Source organism: Dermacentor andersoni, chromosome 2, assembly GCF_023375885.2.
Source record: "Dermacentor andersoni chromosome 2, qqDerAnde1_hic_scaffold, whole genome shotgun sequence".
NCBI classification, from domain to species: domain Eukaryota; kingdom Metazoa; phylum Arthropoda; class Arachnida; order Ixodida; family Ixodidae; genus Dermacentor; species Dermacentor andersoni.
In genome coordinates this window covers 244,922,109-244,934,290 of record NC_092815.1, presented here as the reverse complement: position 1 = coordinate 244,934,290, position 12,182 = coordinate 244,922,109, and positions in this window count along the sequence as shown.

The following is a 12,182-nucleotide window of genomic DNA, read 5'->3' as shown; positions in this document are numbered from 1 at the left end:
ATGTTCTTTATTTATTTTTATTGCCCCTTGCATTATCTGGAAAAAAAGTTTCAGTCGATGTTTTATTCTTCTCATTTCCAGCGTTTCTAATTCACACTGCTGTATCATCTCTGTAACCGAGTCAGTACGGCGATACTTGGAGCATATAAAACGTGCTAAAATCCGCTGAATCCTTTCCACCTTCTTTTTTAAGCATTTTTGGTGAGGGCTCCACACAGCATTCGCATATTCCAGAATTGGTCGTATAAACGTTTTGTAGGCGACCAATTTAATTTCTTTGGTCGCATCTGGAAGCTTTCTCCTAAGGAAGCAGAGCTTTTGGTAAGCCTTCGAACAGATATTCTCAATGTGAATACGCCAGTCTAGATTATGCGTCACTGTCACCCCTAAGTATCGGAAACTGTCTACCTCGACCAAGGCATTTTCTCCTATATTATATTCAAATTTGATAAAGTTCTGTTTTTTAGTTACGTGAGTGTATGTACATTTTTTTAAATTAATTACCATGCCCCAACTTTGGCACCACGAGTTTAATGATTGCAGGCAGCTGTTTAGTTTAATCTGATCTTCCGCGCAGTTTACACGCGTGTAAATTAAGCAATCGTCGGCAAATAGTTTAGTTTTTATAGTTTAATTTTACGGTGTTACCTGGCCTATTCGGTGGCTCCGCACAATATCCATGGTCCAGCAGGCTGCGAGAATGTGCAGGTTCTGCTGCTTGTGCTGACTCCTGAGGCAGCTGCACCTGCTGCGGCTCCAGGCGCTTCTGCAGCTCCTGATGCTGCTGGTGCTGTTGCGGCGCACCACCTGAGATATGTATGTAGAAATGATTACTAAATGTACAACGCAGCTTCATTTACCATAAAGGTACATCCTACAGGGGAGGGATAACATATATTGCCATATGGGGTGGCACAGCAAGTGGACTAAAGAAGAGGAGAATAAAGTTCGTCTCGGCATCGCGCGTCGCCGCTTACGCTTTCGTAAAGTGCCATCGCCTGTATCTTCATTCATCTTGTACACTCCAGCAGGGTATACGCGACAATTTGGTGGAGGTGCTGGGTACGCACAACTTATGCAGGAGACCCCACTGGGCAGCAAGAACCCCGCCCCACAGTTGGAGTTGCCTCCAGTTCACCGCACAAGCCGGCGAATCCGAGGCCTCGCCCCAGAATTAGGAAACCTCCAGGAAAAAGTGATGACTGCGACCACTACAACTTCTACGGAACGGGTGACACCAACTTGCCTAACGCTGCTGAACCCCCAAGAGCCGACGGCCTTTCATGGCGACACATCTGAAGACGTGGAAGACTGGCTGGTGGAGTTCGAGCGCGTGGCTGCGTTTAACGAGTGGGACAACAACGCCAAACTCAGGAACGTATACTTCAGCCTCCAGGATGGTGCTCGCATGTGGTTTATAAACCGCGATAGTGCCCTGTTATCCTGGCCTGAGTTCCAGCTCAAGGTACTGGAGACTTACTGCAGACCCGATCGCCGGGAAAAATCGGAGTGAGCCCTTCAGTCGCGCGTTCAAAAGCCCAACGAGAGCGTCACGATGTACGTGGAGGACACGACGCGTCTATTTCAGAGTGCCGATCCGAGCATGTCGGAAGAGAAGGTGCGTCATCTGATGAGAGGCGTAAAGGAACTGCTCTTTGGCGGTATTGTTCGGAATACGCCCAAGACTGTTGCGGAGTGCCTCACCGAAGCCACCGCGTTGGAGAAGACGCTTCAGCAATGGTCGAACATGTACAACCGACCAGTAAATGCCGCCTGCACTGCGGATACGCCGGGAGGCTTCAGGTGCGACGTCACCTTGCTTTGCGAGCTGATTCGCTCAGTGGTTCGCGACGAGCTGCAGAAGCACCACGGTACGTCGCCACCTCCAGTCAGCTCCCTCGCCAGCGTCGTAGGCAACGAAGTACAGCAGGCACTGCAGGCATCTCTTTCCACCAGTGAAGCACCACCTCTGCCAAGCGAGTCCCGGCGCAAGACTTACGCAGAAACATTACAGAGCCCCGCCCAAGCTTTCGCACCTGCTTATGTTGCGCCGCCAGTCGCGTTGCAAACGGCGCAAGCCACCCCGGCAGCTCCGCTACCGTACTTCGACGACCGCCGAACACCTGCGAGGAAATCAGAGGTTTGGCGAGCACCCGATCAACGACTGCTGCACTACCACTGCGGCGAAGCTGGTCATATGTATCGGGAGTGCCCCTACCGACGACTCGGACTGCGGGGTTTTTCTATCGATTCACCTCGAACTAGGTTCGGCCAAAGGCTCCCGACATAGCAGAATTCCTCGAACAGCAGCAAAGGCCGGGCACATCGCAGCGGCAGTCACGCTCACCCTCGCCTCGGCGGCATTTCCCTGCTCGTGATACCACCTCGAGGACGACGCAAGGGAGACCACCAAGTCCACGCCGGGAAAACTGACGTCAGCGACCTTTCAAGGCGGGGTAGCTGATACTCGACGCGCTGAAGACCTCGTATCCTGCCGACCGCAGAACAACGAAAACACGATGGCGCCCAAACCTGTTTCCGCGAACAAGATTTCACTAGACATACCTGTGTTGATCGACGGCAGAAAATTGAGTGCACTTTTAGATATCGGCACCAGTTACTCTATTCTTAGTGGCAAGCTTGCAAGCGTTCGGAAAAAAGTTACGTTGCCCTGGAATGGGGCACGAGTTCGTACGGCAGGTGGCCACGTCGTCACACCGCTTGGCTTATGCACGGCCAGAGTAGAAATTTGCGGTGCTGCTTTTCTCGCCACTTGTCTCGTTCTACTCGAGTATCCACCTGATTTAATGCTTGGGAGGAACTTTCTCGGGGAATATTTCGCCATTATTGACCTCCACGAGCGCTGCATCACTTGCTAGACAAAAAGGGCAACAACACAGACAGACGCCATCGGACACAGATCCGCACTTCGCGTTTCGGACGACAGCATCACGATACCCCCGCGTGCGAGTGATATGGTTCCGGTCAAGTCCGACGAGCTACAAAACGGTGAAGCCATTATAGAAGGCAGTATTTCTATGTTTCTGACCAAAGGTATTTGTGTAGCGCGAAGCCTTGTGGAACTTCGGGATAGCCAGGCAGCGGTCCTCGTTGCCAACTTTACCTCTGAGCATTGGCACATTTTTCGTGGCACTGCCGCGAGCTACGCCGAACCATCAACGGACATCGTCGAGAAGAAGTCGACACAGACGACGGTTCACTCAGAGACATTGATGTAAACTCCGAGCTTGCGGAGGACCAAAAGAGCGCACTGCAGCAACTCTTGAACGAATTCGGCGCATGCTGCGGTCGGTCTACTGAGGTGGGCCAAACGCTAATCAAGAGGCACCGAATAACGACATCTGCCGACGCACGCCCCATCAAACAACAGCCTTATTGTGTCTCGCCGAAAGAACTTGAGGCAATTCAAGCCCAAGTCAAGGAGACGCTAGATGATGGTGCCATTCAGCCTTCGCACAGTTCGTGGTCCTCTCCGGTCGTTCTCGTCAAGAAAAAAAGACGGAACGCTTCATTTCTCTGTTCATCATCGACGCCTCAACGATGTTACCAAGAAGGACGTGTACCCACTACCACGTACCGATGACTGTTTAGATGGATTGCGGCGAGCTAAGTATTTTCTTTCTGTCGATCTAAAGAGCGATTACTGGCAAATTGAGGTAGATGAACGAGACCGCTAAAAAACTGCTTTCGTCACTCCAGATGGCCTTTACGAATTCAGAGTGCTTCCTTTCGGTTTCTGCTCGCCAGCAGCAACTTTCCAGCGAATGATGGACACCGTTCTCTCTGGTCTGAAGTGGCAAAGCTGCCTCGTCTACCTCGACGACGTGGTTGTTTTATCGGCAACATTTGACGACCACCTGAAACGACTGCGGCAAGTTCTCGAAGCAATCCGATCGGGTAACCTTACCCTTAAACCTCAGAAGTATAATTTCGGCTGTCCCAGAAACATCGAGCTAATGTTTCTGGGACACGTGGTTAGCGTGGAAGGCGCTAGCCCCGATCCAGCAAAAATTGCCGCTGAAGCCACGTTTCCAACACCGACCGACAAGAAAGGTGTCCGAGGCTTCCTGGGCTTTTGCGCATACCAACGGCGTTTAATTGAAAATTTTTCGAAGATAGCGGAGCCGCTGACCCGCCTCACGAGGAACGATGTATCGTTCGTCTGGGCCTGAGAGCAAGAGACTGCTTTCACCGAGCTTTGAGAGCATTTGGTGTCAGCACCAGTTCTGGCCCGCTTTGACGAGGAGGCGGACACGGAAGTTCACACAGACGCCAGTAACGTTGGTGTTGGTGCGGTGCTTGTACAACAGCAGGAAGGTATTCAGAGAGTGATCGCCTACGCAAGTCGTACACTATCGCGTGCAGAGACCAACTACACTACCACTGAGAAAGAGTGTCTTGCCGTCGTATGGGCGCTGGCCAAATTTCGACTTTACCTCTACGGCCGCCCATTGAAAGTTGTAACCGATCATCACTCGTTATACTGGCTTGAAATTCTGCGGAACCCTTCTAGACGAATGGCACGGTGGAGTCTACGTTTGCAGGAGTACGACGTGACCATCTTGTACAAGTCGGGCCGCATACACGAAGAAGCTGACGCACTCTCGCGCGCCCCTATCGACATTACCCACCAAGGCATTCAGGACGACGGCGCTTTCCTTGGTGTCATAAGCGTTACCGATTTGTCCACACGACAGCGCGCAGACGACGCACTACGGCCTATATTCGAACATCTGGAAAGACGAAACCCATCAATACGCCGGCATATCGCTCGAGGATTGTCGTCTTTTTGTTTACGACTTGGCGTCTTGTATAAGAACTCCGCTGCCACCAACAAGACATACCTTTTCGTCGTTCCAACAGACCTCCGTGCCAAAGTTTTCTTCGACTGTCATGACGAGCCTCGGTACGGCCATTTGGCTTTTACGCGAACGCTTGATAGAGTGCGCAAATCCTACTACTGGCCGAAACTTGCCGAGTGTGTTAAGCGGTACGTCCAAGCCCGCCGTGAATGCCAGCGCCGAAAGTCGCCAGCTGTGAGACCTGCGGGATTGCTGAATCCGATTGACCCACCTGGCAAGCCTTTCGACCAGGTCGGTCGAAAGGCTTGGATCTTCTGGGCCCGTTTACACTGTCATCTTCTGGCAACAGGTGGATAATCGTCGCCACAGACTATTTAACGCGTTATGCTGAGACAAAGGCGCTGCCTCGAGGCACAGCTTCCGAGGTTGCCCAGTTTTTCACACAGAGCATCGTCCTACGACATGGCGCCCTATCGCACGTCATCACAGACCGAGGTAAGACCTCTGCAGTCCCCGCAGGGGCGTCTGCGTCAGCAGGCGTTTGGTGTGTTGCGACACCACGGACCCGAGCACACGAGGGTTGGACCCTCCCGCTTGTAGCCGTGCGCGGCTTAGCCGTGTCTGGGAAAAGGGGGATCCTGGGGGTTGAGCCGATGCTGGGTGTTTGGACCTTTAAGGCCCCCCGGCGGAGGCAACACACCTCTTCGGCCTCGGCTTCACATAGACGGCACCTCCCGACTGACCCACCTGGAGGACATCGGCAGTCGCCTTTTCCTGTCTCTCCCTCCTCGAATCTTCGTCTTTACCTCTTACTTTTCGACCTTTCCTGTCCCCTTCTCTCTTCTTTTTACTTCCTTTCTCCTGGCGGCAAGGGTTAACCCTGTGTGGCTATCCAACCTTGGGTACAACATATTCGGTTATAGTGACGGCGTACGACTGGCGTCGTGCAGACTTGTGTGCAAGCTCTGCCGCGTCCCCTCGTTGGGCTCCGTGGTGGGCGGTCGGCGCTGTTGCCGAATGTATATATTTTTCATGGAAACTTCTTTCCCCTCCCTTGCTGATCGCCCTCAGAAATGAGGGCGCACCGAAGATGTCTTCAAGTTCTTTGGACGCCAAACCCAGAATTTTCCCCGCTTCCACGTTATTCATTCCGAAAAGCCAAACAAAGCAATGCGAAACATTTCACCATTCCTAGTTTCAAAGTCGCTGACATGTTTTTGATCCAGGATACAGGGTGTCGAGGATGGCAAGCGGCGACCTCCTCTTGGAGCTCCGCGATGTAAAACAATATGAAAAACTACCGCAACTAGTGTCATTTGGGGAGACCCCCATAACAGTAACCCCGCAACGTACAATGAACACCATGCGTGGTGTTGTGTCAGATGATTTGCTTGAGCTGACTGAAGCGGAACTCCTGGAGGGCTTCAGCGAACAAAATGTGATCAATGTCAGAAGAATTAAGATGAGGCGGGATGGTAAAGAGATTCAGACAAAGCACCTAATAATTACTTTTGGATCAAGTATCTTGCCCGAATCAATCGAGGCCGGGTACATCAAGCTCTGTGTTAGGCTGTACGTGCCAAACCCACTCCGATGTTTCAAATGCCAGCGCTTCGGTCACAGCTCGCAGAGCTGCTGAGGCCGCCAAACTTGTGCAAAATGCAGTGCTCAAGAACACACCTCTGAAGCTTGTGAGAACGCTCTCCACTGTGTAAATTGTGACTGGCAGCACGCCGCATACTCGCGGTCGTGCCCCTCCTGGAAGAAAGAAAAGGAAATTGTAACAGTTAAAATAAAGGAAAATATAAGCTTCAAGGAGGCACGTAGGCGGGTATCGTACCTGCCCAAGAAAGCCTATGCCGATGTGGCGCGTCAGGGGGCAGCGTCACAACGGCCTCCGGCGGCTGTCCGACCCACAAGCAGTGAGTCGGCAGCTACGCCATCTGCCCCCGCGGTGGTTGCAGCAAGCGCTGCTCCACCAACCCAGCAGACGGGGACATCGACCCCGAAGGTGGGCGCAGCCGAGGCTGCCCCAACCTCCGAGGCCCCTTCCAGCGCTGGCAACGGCCAGCGCAGCCAAATCCCTCAGGGAGCCCCATCGACCGCCGGGCTGGTGGGCGTAGGGGTCTTGCCTTTCAGGGCAGGACTCTCTCGGAAAACCTCTCGCTCGCAAGAGCGCTTCTCCGGCGTCTCACAGGAGGCAATGGACACTACACCTGTCCTCAAGGCGCACCAAACACCTAAGGAGCGTCGACACTCGCTCGAACGCTTCAGAAAGAGCAAAACCCCTATTACAGGGCCTCGAAAGGGCTCTGTAATCTAAGGCGTCCCTTCCGTTTCCGTAAACACAGCACCAATTTACTCTAAATATGGATACACAAATCATTCAATGGAACATCAGAGGTCTCCTTAGATGAATTGCCAGAACCTTATATTGTTATTGGCGATTTCAATGCACACAATTACCTGTGGGGCGACCCTCGTATAGATGCGCGAGGACGACTTGTTGAACAATTCCTTTTCTCTTCTGGTGCGTGCATTCTGAATAAGAAAGAACCCACATACTACTGTCTTGCCAACAAAACCTTTTCTTCAATAGATCTTAGCCTAGTCTCCCCGTGACTACTGCCGGAAGTCGAATGGGAAGTTACAAAGAATCCTTACGGAAGCGACCACTTCCCCATACTGCTACGAACACCTAAAAAGAACGAATATACACCACAGGCTCCTAAGTGGAAGATTGATACAGCTGACTCGGAGAAATTCCGAACTCTCAGTAGTATTTCATGGGATGACATGTCCTCATTAGGAATTGATGCTGCCGTGGAATACTTTACAGCCTCCATAATAGATGCCGCAACTAAATGTATATCACAAGTAAATGGCTTGGCATGCAAACGGCGTGTCCCGTGGTGGAACGAGGACTGCAGGAACGCTCGTAAGAAACAGAATAAGGCGTGGGGGTTGCTACGCGCCTCTCCCACTGCGGAGAATCTGTTTAACTTTAAGAAAGTGAAATCGCAAGGCGGGCGAACACGCCGACAGGCTAGAAGAGAGAGTTGGCAGAAGTTTTTATCAGGTATCAACTCGTATACAGATGAGGCCAAAGTCTGGAACAGGGTTAATAGGATAATAGGGCGACAAACATATTCTCTTCCTTTGGTAAGCACACAAGGTCAAACACTGAAAGATCAGGCAGACTCACTTGGGGAACACTTTGAGAGCGTGTCGAGTTCAAACCATTATTCGCAATCCTTTTTGAAATACAAACAAATAGAAGAACGTAAGCCAATAATACGAAAATCCAGACAAAATGAACCCTATAACCGGCCTTTCAATATTGCTGAGTTGAGAGCTGCCTTGAACACATGCAAAAGCACTGCACCGGGACCTGATAGAGTCATGTATGACAGGATCATAAACTTGCATACTGACACCAAACTTACACTACTCACCCTTTTCAACGCTATTTGGGCTACGGGATACCTCCAATTCCACATGGAAAGAAACGATTGTGGTCCCTGTTCTTGAACAGGGCAAAGACCCTTCCTTGGCGGCAAGTTACCGTCCGATAGCCCTTACTAACTGTATTTGTAAGCTTTTTGAAAAAATGGTTAACCGCAGACTTGTGCATTTTCTTGAACTCAGCAATATGCTAGATCACTTTCAGTGTGGCTTCAGAGAAGGGCGGTCCACAACCGACCACCTTGTGCGCATTGAGGGAAACATTCGCGACGCCTTTCTACATAAACAATATTTCCTATCCGTATTCCTCGATATGGAGAAGGCGTACAACACTACGTGGCGCTATGGAATCTTGAGAGACTTGTCGGGAATTGGCATCCGTGGCAATATGCTTGTCCTAATAGAGAGCTATTTGTACAACCGTACATTTCGCGTGAAAGTCGGCAATGTATTGTGGCGACCTTTTATACAGGAAACTGGTGTACCTCAAGGAGGTGTACTTAGCTGCACGCTCTTCATCGTGAAAATGAACACCCTTCGTGTTTCGTTACCGCCAGCCATATTTTATTCTGTTTACGTAGACGACATACAGATAGGTTTCAAATCCTGCAACCTTACAGTATGTGAGAGGCAAGTACAACAGGCCTTGAACAAAGTGTCCAAATGGGCAGAAGAAAACGGATTTAAAGTGAACCCCAACAAAAGTTCTTGTGTGCTTTTCACAAGAAATAGACGGCTCATTGCAGAACCCAGTATCGAAATGTATGGTCAGCGAATTCCTGTGAATACTTGACTCTAAATTAACTTTTATTTCGCACATAAAGTACCTCAAGGTCAAATGCTTAAAAACAATGAATTTACTTAAAGTGTTATCCCACACAACATGGAGCAGCGACAGGAAATGTCCAATGAATCTTTACAAGAGCCTCATTCGATCACGGTTGGACTATGGTGCCGTGATCTATCATTCTGCAGCCCCGAGCGCGCTAAAGACGCTAGATCCGGTCCACCACCTAGGAATCCGACTTGCCACTGGAGCTTTCAGAACAAGTCCTATCGAACGTTTATATGCAGAATCAAATTAGTGGTCACTTCATCTGCAGAGAACATATATCAGCCAAACATATTCTCTGAAAGTCCACTCTAATCCTCAACATCCCTGTTTTAATATCATTAACGATATGACATATGCTACACTTTTTCATAATCGTCCCTCCGTAAGACAGCCTTTCTCGCTGCGTGTGATGGAGCTTAGTGATGAAATGCATGTCCCACTCCTCGAGCTCCGCCTAATGCATCCAGCCAAGCTGCTACCTCCTTGGGAGTGGCAGCTCATACAATGCGATATATCTTTTGCGCAAGTCACAAAGCACGCTCCAGAGATTGAAATACAAATGCATTTCCGGGAACTCCAATACAAATACTCCTGCACGGAGTTCTACACAGATGCATCGAAGTCACGCGAGGGGGTGTCCTATGCAGCCGTCGGTCCATCCTTCTCGGAATCCGACGTACTGCATCCGGAAACCAGTATCTTTACGGCCGAGGCCTATGCATTATTGTCGGTTGTAAAGCATATAAAGAAATCAAAACTCCAAAAATCAGTTATATATACGGACTCCCTTAGTGTTGTGAAGGCCTTGATGTCATTCTCTAACCACAAAAATCCGGTAATTATTGAACTCTATTCCGTTCTGTCTAAAGCGTATATAGGTAACCAGCATGTCATCATATGCTGGGTGCCAGGTCATAGGGGCATTGAAGGTAATGTTCTGGCGGACCAGATGGCCACGTCAGTTGCATCGCATTCTGCTAATCCCACCGCGGCAGTTCCTGTCACAGATCTGAAGCCCTTCTTACGGAGGAAACTACGGAACCACTGGCAACGCCTATGGGACGCGGAAACAAATAATAAGCTCCACGTGATAAAGCCACAGTTAGGATTCTGGCCCTCTGTAACAAAATCACGCCGAACAGATGTCCTATTCTGTCGTCTCAGAATAGGACACACATTCGGCACCCATAATTTTCTGCTCACCGGAAATGATCCTCCAACCTGCGGTAGATGCCAGGAGAGGCTTACTGTCCTCCACGTCCTCCTGGAGTGCCGGAAAGCCGAATCTGAAAGAAAGAAACATTTTCCCTTAGCATACCGGCAGCACATTCCCCTTCATCCAGTAATGTTACTCGGCCCAGAACCGCTATTTGACACCAACGCAGTCCTATGTTATCTGAAAGATGTTGTGTTGCATGTTGTTAGCCCCACATGTTCGTAGCGCCTCCTTTCTTCAGAGGATGGCGCTGTGATAGTGCTTTCGTATAGCACGTGCCTCTAGGCCCTTGTGTTTCAAGGGTTCCGGCGAGGCAACAGTGCTGCAGGTATTTTTACCAGCTCATATATTTTCTATTCTGCGTCATTCTTTTACGATGAATTTTAATGTTCATAGTATTCGTCATTTGTCATCGCCATAATTTTATAGCAAGTAGATTTTACGCGCTCTACAGCGACTATTTTTAGGCCACTTTACAGCCAAGTCACATCTTCCATAAAACATCTTCAACATTACCACTTGTCATGGCGCTCTTTGGCCAAACCTGGCCCTTGCGATACAAAACACAACACATCATCATCAAGACCTCTGCAGCATAGCTCATTGAAGACGTTTTTAAACTCAGCTGCACGCCCCATCGAAGGACTACTGCCTATCATCCGCAGACAAACGGTTTGACCGAACGACTGAACTAAACGTTGACTGACATGATGTCTATGTACGTAGACGTACAGCACAACACGTGGGACGCGATGACATTTGCCTATAACACTGCTACGCAAGAAACAACACGGTTCACGCCGTTTTACCTCATTTACGGCCGTGAAGTGCAGACTATGTTAGCCGCAGTGCTACCGTGCGACAACATCGATCATCTCGACCTCGCCTAAGATGCCGAATCTTCCGTGCAACGCGTGGAAGCCCGTCAGTTTGCCCGAGTGCACATAAAGAAACAACAGAGAATCGATGCGCACCGTTACAATCTCCACCCCCGAAAAGTCGAGTTACAACCTGGTGATAAATTGTGGTCTGGACTCCCGTGCGCCAAAAAGGACTATCCGAGAAGCTTTTGAGTCGCTACTTCAGACCTTACAGAGCGTTGCAGCAAATTAGTAAGTAAATTATGAAGTCCTTCCTGACGGAAGCTAGCCTCCCCGAAGTCGACAACCGCAATCTGAGATTGTGTACGTTGTGCGGTCGAAACCCTACTGTAGCCCGTAATATTCGATGTTTTCAGCCGCTCAGGTTAGTATCTGTTGTTGCTCGCCCCTCAGTGCCTTGTGACTATATCATAGCAAACCACAGTGATTGCGACTATAGCCTGTGTGTTCGTCCTAGGCCATCTCGGCGCTCTCACGTCAAGGCTCTGTATGTATTCCTTGTTTATTTTTTTTATTTTTTTGACAAGGGGGTATTGCCATATGGGGTGGCACAGCAAGTGGACTAAAGAAGAGGAGAACGAAGTTCGTCTCGGATCGCGCTTTTGGTATGTCGACGATACAAATTGTTAAGAAAAAGACACCTAGAACTTCCGTTCGCAAAATTAGGGTTAATATTATCACCAGAAATCATACTATCTTTCGGTGCGTCAGTTATAGGGGTCAGCCACAGGACGTATTTGATGCCGTTTGCAGTTACATTCAGTCAACAAAACGAATAACTTTTTAACTTTTGTCTTGTATTTTGTTTGTTCTTGAACGTTTCTTTTTTTTTTTTTAATCTCTCTTTCGTTATATTTTTTCTCATCGAATAAGTAGCACTTCAAAAGATTAGGTGAACGTTTCAGCACGCAATTCTTGGCCAATCCCCCAGCATGGGTATGAGCCATAATATGAGGCCATCA